The sequence below is a fragment of the Camelus ferus genome, chromosome 12, assembly GCF_009834535.1.
Source record: "Camelus ferus isolate YT-003-E chromosome 12, BCGSAC_Cfer_1.0, whole genome shotgun sequence".
Taxonomy (NCBI): domain Eukaryota; kingdom Metazoa; phylum Chordata; class Mammalia; order Artiodactyla; family Camelidae; genus Camelus; species Camelus ferus.
Window position 1 is genome coordinate 14,511,767 of NC_045707.1, and position 13,099 is coordinate 14,524,865.

At 41.4% G+C, this 13,099-nt stretch overlaps 1 long non-coding RNA gene across 1 annotated transcript in view; it reads left to right on the top strand.

The window, feature by feature from the left end:
- The first annotated feature begins 548 nt into the window (after positions 1-548).
- Positions 549-13,099, top strand: part of LOC106728779 — a 28,347-nt gene continuing 15,796 nt past the window's right edge. The window contains exons 1-2 of the long non-coding RNA XR_001365040.2: positions 549-783; positions 13,013-13,091. This is a non-coding gene — a long non-coding RNA (uncharacterized LOC106728779). The remainder of the gene's footprint in view (positions 784-13,012; positions 13,092-13,099) is intronic.

Genomic DNA, 13,099 nt, shown 5'->3' on the forward strand with positions numbered 1-13,099 from the left:
GTCTGTTTCTTAGTTCTTGTATAATCTGAACACAAATTCTTTATCAGGTATGTGTTTTGCAAATATTTTTCTCCCACTTGTTTGCTTGTGTTTTGGTGTTTTGAATAAGGTATTTCACCAAGTAAAAATGTTTAATTTTATCAAATACATGTTATTAATTTTTTGCTTTTTGTATATTGGCTTTTTTGTTGCCTTTTAAAAGTCAAAACTCATGATCTGTGTGACCAAGCTCATGCCAATTTTCTTATTTTCTTCTGTAATTTTGAATAGTTTTGCTTTTAATATTTGTCTATAAATAACTTTGAGTGAATTTGGTGTAAGTTGCAAAGTTTGCGTCTACATTCATTTCATTCCATCGGGTTTCCAATTGTTCCTTACCTATTTGAGGGGAAGTTATGGGATATTTGACTACACTTCGGTTTGAATTTCCAAAGTTTAATGGATTCAGCCAGCAGGGGGCAGTGTCTCCAGTGAACTGTGAGCGAGGTGTAGCCTGCACTTCCAGCACTAGCCTCAGGGAGGCGCTGAGCCGCTTCTCTGACTCACGGCGCACGCGCATTCCACCGAGGCCCTAGCTCTGCACAGCTGAAAGGAGTTCTGTCTGCTGAGGCAAGCTGGGGCTTCTGCTTTGGGATGCCGAGGGGCCAGCGTCCCTGCAACCCGGGTTCATTATCTTAGGACCCGCTGAGGTTTCGGCTTCAGGACAACACGGGGCTACATCCATGCTGACAGGAGCTGGGTTTCTTCACAATCTGCCCGGGGACGCACCGCCAGGAGGAAAAGGTGAGAAAAACGTGATACGTGAGGAAAAGTGAGGAGACACTCCCTGTGTACAGCTGACCGCTGGGGGACGGGGGGAGGGTCCTTCTGTGCAAGACCCAGGAAGGGCTTGATGTGGAAACCTGGGTTTTTAGTCAGTTTTGTGTGCCGCGTAGATGGCATGTGGCGTCCAGTTTCCCCAGCACTGTTTGTTGTCTTTTCCCCTTGGTGTGTTCTTGGCACCTTTGTCATAAATTAAATGACCGCCTCCGTAAGGGTTTAATTCTGGCCTCTCCGTTCTGTTCCTCTGGTCCGGGTGCCTGTTTTTGTGCCAGTTTCACACATTTTGGTTACTGTAGCTTCGCAATATAGTTTGAAATCAGGGAGCGAGATGCCTCCAGCCTGTTCTCCTTTATGAGGATCGCATTGGCTATTTGGGGTCCTTTGTGGTACCACACAAATATTAGGATTATTTGCTCTATTTCAACGAAAAAAAAAAAACCCATTGGAATTTTGGTAGGCATTACATTCACTGTGTACATTGCTTTGAGTAGTATGGACATTTTAACCACATTAATTCTTTCATTTCATGAACTTGGGATATCTTTCCATTTATTTGTGTGTTTTTTTCAGTTTATTCATCAGTATCTTAAAGTTTTCAGTGTGCAGGTCTTTCAAGTCCTTGGTTAAATTTGTTTCTAGGTATTTTGTTCTTTTTGATGCAATTTTAAGTTGGATTGTTTTCTTTCTCTTTCTGATGGTTCATTATTAGTGTTTAGAAATGCTATTGATATTTGTGTATTGATTTTGCAACTTTACTAAATTCATTTATTAGGTCTAATAGTTTTTTCTGGTGGAATGATGTTAGAAAATTGGACCTCAAAAATCCCAATGTTTCTGTCACATCCAGGTCATCCACAACACTGAAGACATAGTGGCTCCTAATATAATCTTCCCTGTAAATTACATGTGGATTCCTACAAGGGAGATTAGGTTCGTAACTTTGTGTGAACTGGATCTGTGTGAGACTTGGCCTCTGTAAGAAAATGGGATGTTTTCTCTGGTTTTCTGGAGTGGTATTGACGTGGTATTTTGGAAAGTTAATTTCAAATTCAGAAAATTTGCAACAACAGTACTAAGTACTGTTTATCTCTACACTCAGATTCCCCAACCGTCCTTGCTTTACCACATTTGCCGCTTCACACAAAATACTCCAGTGTGTTTTACCCAAAACAGGGACACTCTCCCAGGCACCCAGCACATAACCTCCAAATGAGAAAATTATTATGGTTTCCACATTATAATCCAATACACAGGCCCACTTCAACATTCGCCCGCTGCCTCGACTCTAGGGAAATGTCTTTTTCCATCCCCATCCAGCTTTCTTTTTCTGGAACCATTACTGGTACTTTCCCTCGCTCTCACAGCCTTCATGGATTTAAAGTGCACAATATGAATAGGATCTGGGTGGCTTTTCTGTATGGCTTCTTCTTTCACTTAGGATGTTTTCAGTGTTCATCCACGTTGCAACACGTATCAGTATTTCATCCACTTTTTTCATTGTGATTAAATGTACATAACATTTGCCATTCAAACCCTTTTAAGTATACAGTTCTATGGCATTAACCACATTCATATCGTTGTACAAATATCCTCACCATCCATGTTCAGAACTTTTCAATTTCCACCAGTGAAACTGTAGCATTAAACACTCAATCTCCTCAAGCCCCTGGCAGCCACATTCTACTTTCTTGTCTTTGAATTTGACTTCTCTGGATACCTCATATAAGTAGAATCATATAATTTTTGTCCTTTTGTGACAGGGTTATTTCACTTATAATCACTTCAAGACCCATATACATTGTGGCATGTGTCAGTATTTCCTTAGTTTTAAGGCTGAGTTGCATTCCTTTGTGTATATACCACATTTAGTTTATTCATTCATCCATCGGTAGACACTTGGGTCACTTCTATCTTTTGCTATTGTGATTAATGCTGCCAAGAATATGAGTGTACCTGTATCAGTTCCGGCCGCTGCTTTCAGTGTTTTGGGTATATACCCTGATGTGGAATTGAGGAATCATACGTTAATTTTTATGTTTAAGTTTTGAGGAACCGCCGTACTGTTTTCCACAGAGGCTGCACCATTTTACATTATTCCTTTTATGGTAAAATAATATGGCCGTTTATGGATCTATGCCCTTTTGTTTATCCATTTACCCGTTGATGGACGTTTGCATTGCTTCTATCTTTTGGTTATTGTGCTGCTATCAATACATATGCACACCTGTTTTCCCTTCTTTGGGGTATGTATCGAGGAGAGGAGTTGTTGAACCATATGCTAATTGTATATTTATATGGTAAGCATAGGTTGCATCCTTTTCAATTTCCACAAGTAATTTTTAAAGGTTCCAATTTCTCTACATTGTTACCAACATTTGTTATTTTTAGTTTTCTTAGTTATAACTATTTTAGAGTGCGTGAAGGAGTTATTGCATTGTGGTTTTTAATTTGCATTTCTATCATGACTAATGTTTGATATCTTTTCATCTGCTTGATGACCATTTGTATGTCTTGTGTGGAGGAGGGTCTATAGAAGTTGTTTATCCATTTTTAAAACTAGGTTGTTTGTCTTTACATTGATGAGTTGTTAAAGTTCTTGATATACTCTGGATAACGATTCATCAGATACATAATGTGCAAATATTTCCTTCCATTCTGTGGGCTGTATTTTCATTTTCTGAATCACACCTTTTTTGGGGGCAGAGGTAATTAGATTTCTAAAAATTTTTTAAAATTTCATTTTCTTTTTCTTTTTTTAAATTGAAGTATGGTCAGTTACAATGTCTCAATCTCTGGTGTACAGCACAATGTCCCAGTCATGCATATACATACATATATCCATTTTCATATTTTTTCCATTAAAAATTATTACAAGATATTGAACATAGTTCCCCATGCATAGTTCAATTTATGTATTTTTTCTTTTGTGGCTTGTGCTTTGCTGTCCAATCTAAGAAACATTGCTAAATCCTAGGTTATAAAGATTTATCCACATGTTTTATTGGAGAGTTTATACAGTCATCCCTCAGTATCAGTGGAAGATTGGTTCAAGAGCGCCTTGGGCATACCAAAATCTGTGTATACTCAAGTCTCTTACATGAAATAGTATAGTAATTGCATATAACCTAGGCATGTCTCCCTGTATACTTTAAATCACTCTAGATTACTTATAATCACTAATATAATGTAAATGCTATATAAATGTTGTAAATACAATGTAAATGCTATGAAAATATCAGCTGGCAGATGGCAAATTCAAGTTTTGTCTTTCTGAAACTTTTTGGAATTTCTTTTTATTTTAGTATTTTCAATTTGGAGTTGGTTGAATCCACGGATATGGAACCTATGGACACAGGGTGTTGATTGTAATTTTACTTCTTATATTTAAGCCTTTTATGTATTTTGAATTACTTTTTATATGTGGTATGAGGTAAGGGTCCATTTCATTCCTCTGCATGTGGATAGCCAATTGCATAGCGCCATTTGTTTAAAACACCATTTCCCCCGAATTTAATGTTGCTGACTAATGTCTAAAATCAGTTCATCAAAGGTGGGTGGATTTTTTTCTGGGTTCTCCATTCAATTTCATTCATCTATACGTATATCTTTATGCCAGTATCACAGTTTTACTGTTGCTTTGTACTAACATTTGAGAATGGGAAGTGTGAGCCTCCAACTTTCATTTTCTTTTTTCAGATTGTTTTGGCTCCTTGGGGTCCCTTTAAATTCCATATGAATGTGAGGATCGGCTTGCATATTTCTTCCCAAAGGCTTTTAGGAATTTGCAGAGAAATCACACTGATTGTGCAGGTTGCATTATATACTATTGCTGTCTTAACAATATTAAGTCTTTCCATCACCATAGGATGCCTTCACATTTATTTAATTTTTCTTTTATTTTTTATCCATGTTTTATAATTTTCAATGTCTAAGTCTTTATTGAAGTATAGTTGCTGTACAATATTATATAAACTACAGACGTACAATATTGTGACCCACAATTTTTAAGGGTTATACTCCATTTATAGTTATTATAAAATATTGGCTCTATTTCCCGGGTTGTATATCATAATGTCGCTGAGGGCCAGCCCTTCCCTTGAGTGGAGCCCTGATTCATATAAACATGAGGCACATCTGCTCCTCACTGTTACCTGGCTAACAGGACTGGGACAACACTGGGAGGATGACAGACCATAAGAAAATGACCTAAATACAGGAGAAATCCAGGAGGGGAAGAGTCAGAGAAGAAAAGTAAAAGGAGAAGAGGAAAGAGAAGGAAGAAGAAGAGGGGGTCAGGGAGCAGGGAAATGGAAAGAAAAGGGGAAGCAAAAAGCCACAAATGGGAGAGATGAGATAGAAAGTAGTCGGAGAAGAGAAGGATTTGGGAAACCTTTCCTAGATTCCTCCACTTAGACCACATGTAAATTTTCCTAATGAAAAGGAAACAGGTTGGGTTTGTAATGGATTGCATTAAAATTTTCAAGTTATTAATAGGTCTTCTGCTCAATATTGCATTGTAAGTCCTTGTAAGTCCATGCTTTGAGATACCCTACATACAGTGAGCACACAGCAATAATTGAAAAAATGCAAAAAGAGAACATTTTCAAAGCATATACTGGTTTAAAAGCAAGATAAATATCTCTATGGGCCATAAATGTAAGAAACCTGTTAATAAAAGCTGTGAGTTGGGCTGAAGTGAGGGCCTACTAGAGCCCAGGTTTAAGCAGTTAGAGGCAGCGATGGGTTCAGCTCCTGCAAGTTAACGGAGACTAAAAGTTCTCCATCTGCAACAAGGAATAGCGCCAAAGTCACTGTAGATATGAGGGGCTGGGGTCAGGGTCTCTTTTTTGTTAAAGAGAAATGAAAAAAACTGCTGCCTGCTGCTGTCTGAGGCAAAAGCTCATATGGAGCATACCTGAGAAAGCAAGACAGCACATAACCTCAGACCAGGAGCTGAGAGTGTGTGTGTGCGCTCGCCCACTCGAAATGAGTCTGAGATTCAACAGTACAAAATACTTGGGAAAAATATAACTCTAGAAAAGCTAGCCAAAAAATCGACAGTTTGGAAGATAAATTCATACTAGAGAATATTAAAAAGTCTGTAATATTAATAGAGAATATTAAAAGTCTGTAAATGCTTTAAAATGAATGTTTAAGATCCTCAAAGAGACAGCAAATGAATAATTTACATATAATACAGGAGAGAAAAATCATGAAACATGGGCAAAATTAAAACAAGCTCAGACTGATCTATAAAAGAATAAATTTAAAAATTGGAAATGCAAGATATAATGTATACACATGAACTATATTCCCAGGGTTGTACATCATAACATTAAAATATAATGAAAAATAAAACTGTCATTAGATGAGTAAGGTTAGATCATGAAGGGTCTTAAATGCCACACTAAAGAGCTGTGTGTTTGTTCCTGACAACAGTGAGGTACCACTGAAGGCTAGAGGTTGGCAAAAGCAGTGGAGTGACACTTCCTGAAAATCATCCTGGCTGCATTATGGATTAAAGAAGGGTAAAACTTCAGGCTGGGGAACCAGGTAGAAGGTTGTTGTCTTTCTCAAGAGAGAAAACAAGGGGTCACAATCCAATGCCTCCAAGAGCCAGACATGTAACATAAATGAGTGAAGCAGGCAGGTTCTAAGATAGTAGGGAGTGGTGGGAACTGTGAAAAATGAAAAGCACATGCCTTGTTGTAAAGGATAGCCACTATTCAGCACCAATTGATAGTTTTCATGCAAGAATATTGCCCAGGATTGCTAGATCTTCCAAATATTCAAGAAAATTTTAATGTAACCTTTTAAATTTCAAAATCTTGCAAAAAATAAACCCAACCAAATATTGACCAAATCTGGTGCAAAGGTTACCAGTCTGCAACATGTGATTCAAAATGAGGTAGTGTCAGTGGAGATAAAGGGGACAAACTCAAGGGATAGCATGAAGGAAGAACTGACCAGATAGAAGTCAGTCGACTGTGGGCTGTAGAAGAGAGGCAGAACAATGGATGATAGCTAGGCTTCCAGTCTGGTCACTGGGTGAATGCTATGCCATTCACTAAGCCATGAAACACAGGTAGAAAGGACATTCAGGTAGCTAAAGCTAATCTGCAGCAGGAATATAAGACTCAGGAAGGGAATAGAAATCATTTTCAAGCTGTACCCTTCCATCTCAGCCCACCGCTCCCATCCCTCCACCTGAATCAGCTGCATCAGTGACGCCTGGTCAGAGCAGGAGGAGGGCACTGGGACCAGTAGACTAGGTCTGAGAGAAGCTGGCTAGATGCACTGATCGAGTGTAGCCACCCACAGGAGCTGAACAGTGAGGCCAGGTGGTATTGCCTGGCAATGCCAGGGTGGTGGCAGTCCTGGTGACTTGGGATCATAACCCAAGGGTGGCCAGTCAATCATTGCAGGCTGTGGGATCTGGGCAGCTGAGCCAACTGGGGACCCCAAAGAGTTAGGAAACATAAAAGAACAGGGAATCCAGAAAATATCGTCTCCACTTAGGGGAAGCTAGATTTCAAAGAAGATTGAGACTGTGACCTCTTGCCCCCTTATCATCCCTAGTTGCTGAAGTCTGAAGGCATCAACCCATTTTACCCCAGCCACATACTGGTCATAAGCCTTTCTGTGACAAAGAGGGAAATCTTGTCATTTGCAACAATATAGATTTACCTTGAGGGTATCGTGCTAAGTGAAATAAGTCAGATAGGGAAAGATAAATACTGTATTATCTTGCTTAAATGTGGAATCTAAAACAAACAAAAAACAAACAAACAAACAAAAACTCATAGAAACAGAGAGCAAATTGGTTACCAGAGGTGAAGGTGGGTGGAGGGGTGGGGGAATGAGTGAAGGTAATTAAAAGTACAAACTTCCAGGTTTTAAGATTAGTGTGTTCTAGGGATGTAATGTACAGCTGATTCTTAAAGATAGCTAAAGGGTAAGTAGGAGAGCCAGAGTGATTCCTTAAAAGGGGACCCTTATCACCTGCAGCATAAGAGCAGACAGCCGAGGAGCAGGCTGGGGACTTAGTAAGAGCTGAATTCCAGAGAAACTTAAATGCTCAGCCAAGGTTGTACTGTTATGCTAAGGTCAGGGGCTCCATTGGAAAAATCTGGGACCCTAAAATATGAGCTGAAGACATCTAAGTGGAAGCTCCTGGCTCTGCAGACTTCCCTGACGCCTCAGAGTTTGCAGAGGGACCCGAACAAGAGCCCTTAACCCATGCCCAAGACACGAAAGGGGGCCCTTCTCACAAAACACATGTGTTCTCTCTCCCCGCAAAGCTGCCTTCACTTCATCTCTTGGCTTCCAAGCCAATAACTAGAGTTAAATCCCAGCATAACCCAGATGGAAATGCACTGAGCATGATAAGGAAATAAACTGTGCCACAGAGGAACTATAAGAACTAGCTAGCATGTACTGGTAGGAGCCAGGAGAGTATTCCTGGAACTGGATTTGAGGGTGCTTGACCAAGGGGACCAGAACATAAGATGATAAACAAGAAGTCATTGACTTGAGAGCACCTCCTCCACATGCACTTTGGCAAGAACCCTAGGGAATGGAGCAAACTCACTGCTGGGGTGCCTCTCAGAAACCCAGAAAAATGATGGCTAACACTCAGCGAAGTGAAAATGCCTGAGTTGCCCTGGCAGAAGGCAGAGAAAGGAATCAAAAGATGCAGGGAGAAGGGAATGCCACATGGGTCTGTTATGTGAGGCCCAGAGAACTCTCCCATTCACTGAGGCCATCAGGAATACACTGGTGAGACGGGGCACCAAGATCGCTAACAAATTCAGTGAGGCTTCTCTGCAGACCAGACTAAGCTTGGTAATAGCCATGAAGATGATGGGGCTCCTAATAGAAGCCAGGTGGGCAACACTTAACTGCCAAAAGTTAAGGGGCCACCATTACTGTCAAATCACAGTTATTGTCAGGAACAGCCAAGTAGGCTGACCCACAGGGAGTTACGGAGATCGTTAATAAAACATCTGTAGGGACACCTAGATGAGTAACCATAAGGATGCTGCTTAACATCTACAATCAGAAGAAAACAAAAATGGAGGAACAGGGACTCATGGTGGTCACCCTAATAAAAAGTTACAATCCTTTGCTCAGTTCCCAGACCTGAGCCAACTTTCAGACCTAGAACCCAGCGACTGAAGAAACGGCCAGGTCCACAGGATGGAGTACCCCACAGCACTGTGACCAGTATGTATGGTAATGAGTCCCTCAGTCCTTCCCCATTTATTTGGGTGACTATGCACTTGGGAAAAGGAAATACTCTGTCCTTTCAAGGATTATTGGGCATAGGTCTGAACTGACACTGATACTCAGAAACCGAAGTGTCATCAGCATCCTGCATCTTACTGGGGACCCATCCTCTAGCTCACCGAAGATGCGTACACTTAAGACCAGCTGGAGGAGGAAATAAGCCAAGCCTGGTTTATGAGTGTGGGAGAGAGGGGTGTTCAGTTTGTATGTGCAAGCTATAAATGGTTGGCAGCTTCATTCCAGGCACATCCAGGAAGCAGCCTTCAGTGGAAAGGGGAAAATGTCTCAGTAGGTGACGATCCGGGCAGTGCACTTGGTCATCTACTTCCTGTGGAAGGAGAAATGGCCCAAGGTCAGAATAGATACAGATTCCTGAGCAGTGGCCCTGGCCTGGCCTGTTGGTCAGGAAACTGGAAGAAAAAGGACTAGAAGATAAGACACAAAGAGGTTGAGGTAGACATGTGACATGAGAATGTGCATGATATATGAAGACTTTTCTCTATCACTTGTTACCACCACAAGAAAGCATTCTCCATTAAAAAGGCACTGAAAAACCAAGTGGACAGAATGACTTGGTCAGTTGATTTTAACTATCCTTCACCATCAGCCACCCTAGAACTAGGACAGACACATAAACAAACTAGACAGAGACAGAGGCTCTATGACGTGGACTCCTTCTTACCAACTGGCTTCTGTCCCCTCCAAGTGTTTAGCCAGCCAACAACAGAGCCAGCACTGAGCCCCTGACATGGCACTATTCCTCCACCACACCAGCCATCTTCCTGGTAGTAAGTAGAATGTATCAGGCGCACTCGTTCCATCCTGGAAGAGCAAGTGGTACTTCTCACAGGGATGCCTATTCCTTGTACAGGTTCTGCCTCTCCTGCTCACAGGACTTTAGCCAGCACCACAGGCATGAAATCACACAACTTAGCACCTGACTAAGGAATCCACTGCACAGCAAAGGAGGGATCTACGGGTCACATCACACACTGCGCCATCCAGAAGCAGCTGGCCTGAGAAAACCCTGGAACAGCCTATTGAAGGTACAGTTGAAACACCAGCCTGGAGGAAATACTTCTCAAGGATGGATGCCATCCTTCAGGACACAGTACAAGCACTAAATCAGAGGTTTCTATAAAGTTTATGTTCCACTAGGAAGAATAAATGGGCTCAGGACCAAGGGATGGAAGCAAAGCAGCCCTACTCATCACACCCAATGAGCTACTAGGGTATTTCCACCTCACAACTCTAGGCTCTGCAAGATTAGAGGTCCTGGACCCAAAGGCATTCTAACCAGGGACGCAGCAAGGATCCATTGAACTGTAAGCTACACCTGCCATGAAGGCACATTAAACTCGGTCCAGGAACTAGAAGGAAAGGAGCCTCCATTTTGGCAGGATAATTGATCAGCAGGAAGTAGGGCTTCTTTTATACAATAAGTGTAGGAAGAACTCAGGTCATCAAACCCAGGATGCTGGGTTTTCTTTAGGCTCCTGGGAATCTCACTCATTCAGGTGTCGGCAAAGTCCAGTCTCATGAAATACAGGACCTAGGTCTGAGTCTGCTGGCCATCAGCTGGGGGCCATAATTGGTAATCATAGACCTCTCTCTGATCCCCATACAGTCCCCCACATTTCAGAAGCAACATCAAATCCTTCTCACACTGTCCTTTCTCTTTGATCACAGCTGGGGAGGGTTCTCTGCTTTTAAGTACTCATGTGATTAGATCAGCCCCACCTGGATATTCCAGGCTACTTTCCCATCCCAAAGCCTTTGACGGTAACCGCATCTATACAGTACATTTTGCCAAGTAAGGTAACGTGTTCACAGGACCCAGGGATTGCAACGTGGATATCTGGGGAGATGATTATCCTAGGGGCGCAGCTTGGTGCTCCCTTGCCCAGTTGTAACTGAACATGTGCAGCAAGCTGGCCTGAGAAAGGTATGATTACCAAAGGCCCTCAGGAATTAGTTTCACTCCAGTGGGTAAGCCAGCAAGACCTACCAATGTGATAATAAAGAATGAAGGGGATTTATTTTGTAGATGAGTTCATTAGTGTCCTTTTTCTTTTTTTCAGATTCCACATGTGATATCATATGGTATTTTCCTTTCTCTTTCTGGCTTACTTCACTTAGAATGATGATCTCTAGTCCATCCATGTTGCTGCAAATGGCATTATTTTATTGTTTTTTATGGCTGAGGAGTATTCCATTGTGTAAATATACCACAACTTCTTTATCCAGTCATCTGTTGGTGAACATTTGGGTGGTTTCCATGTCTTGGCTATTGTATATAGTGCTGCTATGAACATTGGGATGCATGTGTCTTTTCAAATTAGAGTTCCCGCTGGATATATGCTCAGGAGTGGGATTGTTGGATCATACGGTAAATCTGTTTAGTGTTTTGAGGAAATCTCCATACTGTTTTCCATAAGGGCTGCACCAAACTACATTCCCACCAGCAGTGTAGGAGGGTTCCCTTTTCTCCACACCCTCTCCAACTCATCTACAAAGCAGAAACAGACACGCAGGCATAGTAAACAATCTTATGGTTACCAGGGGAAGGAGGGTGGGAAGGGATAAATTTGGGAGTCTGAGGTTTGCAAGTGTTAGCCGCTATATATAAAATTAGACTTCAAATTTTCTTCTTCTGTATAGCACAGGGAACTATATTCAATTATCTTGTAATAGCCTTTAATGAAAAAGAATGAAAATGAATATATGTATGTGTGTGCATTGCTGTACACCAGAAACTGACACATTATAACTGACGGTACTTCAGTTGAGCATGAGGGGGAACCCTCAGGTCAAAAAACTAAAGGAAGTACTGCATATTAATAACTAAAAAAGGGGGGGAATTTAGAATGTTTACTAAAGGGAGATGACTAATTGTGGCTCTGAAACAAACCGCAGCGATGGGAGTTGTAACTCATCCCTCTAACCTAAGCTTCCCCTAAGGAAGAGAGGCCCCTTGGGAATTGTGAAGATGCTGTAGGCATGGACCTATCAGCCACAAGAGGTGGACTGCAGGGGCCATGGAGGTATGCCACCCAGATCTCCTTTCAAGAGAACCTACTCCAACCACCTGGCACCTCGTTTCACCTTTGGATCTACCAAGGTGTCACACTGAGGCCACACCTCCTGGCTGCTACCAATGACAGCACAGGTAGTAGGCCATTTCTTCCAACAGGTAACCTTTTCAGGGCCTCCCAACTGCCAACATTTTCTCAAGAGATGTTGCAACTTGAGTGAGGCTCTTCCTACCAAATCTTCGTTTTTCCCTAATAATAGAAGCCAGGACCTTGGAGACTGGTAGCTCTAACATTGCCTTCTCCAAACTCACCTTTGCTGGGTTTGCAAACCTGAGTGGCCATCAGAATTCCTGGGTGCTAAGAACGTAGATTCCCTGGTTTCTCCTCTCCCCACTCCCTCACCAAAAGAGCTCATGGACCTGTTAATTTACAAAATAGGTGATAGGGATGCTAATGGTTTGTAGATTAATTTAAAACAATAGGAGAGAAAAATAAATAAAACAATAAATAATCTCTCATCCTGTTGGAGCAGGTATGTTCTTGTTCAAACTGCGTAAGTAATGTTTGTCTTTGTGTTTAAGTGTAATAAGTACGGGAAAAGAAAGCAGTGCAAACAAGAATATACTACAAGCACCATTAAAGGTCATCTCAGGATTCATCTGATGGGCTTTGAGTTACTTTTGACCATTCTCTGGAAGTAAATATTTAAAGCTAAGGTGATGGTATGACTGTATAAACCCTTCTTTGTTCCTCAGTTTAGTTCTTACAGAAGTAACCTTTTGGCTTCCTTGTCGTGCTGCATTATAGTAAGACAGCTTCTGGCATAGGTAAATTTACCCTAACTAAACTTCTATTTTAACCCTTAGATTCATCATCAAAATGATCTTGACAGCTTATGCTTATCTCTGTGATCAGCATCAGGCCCAACTTCTCTGGAGATTTTATGTATGTAT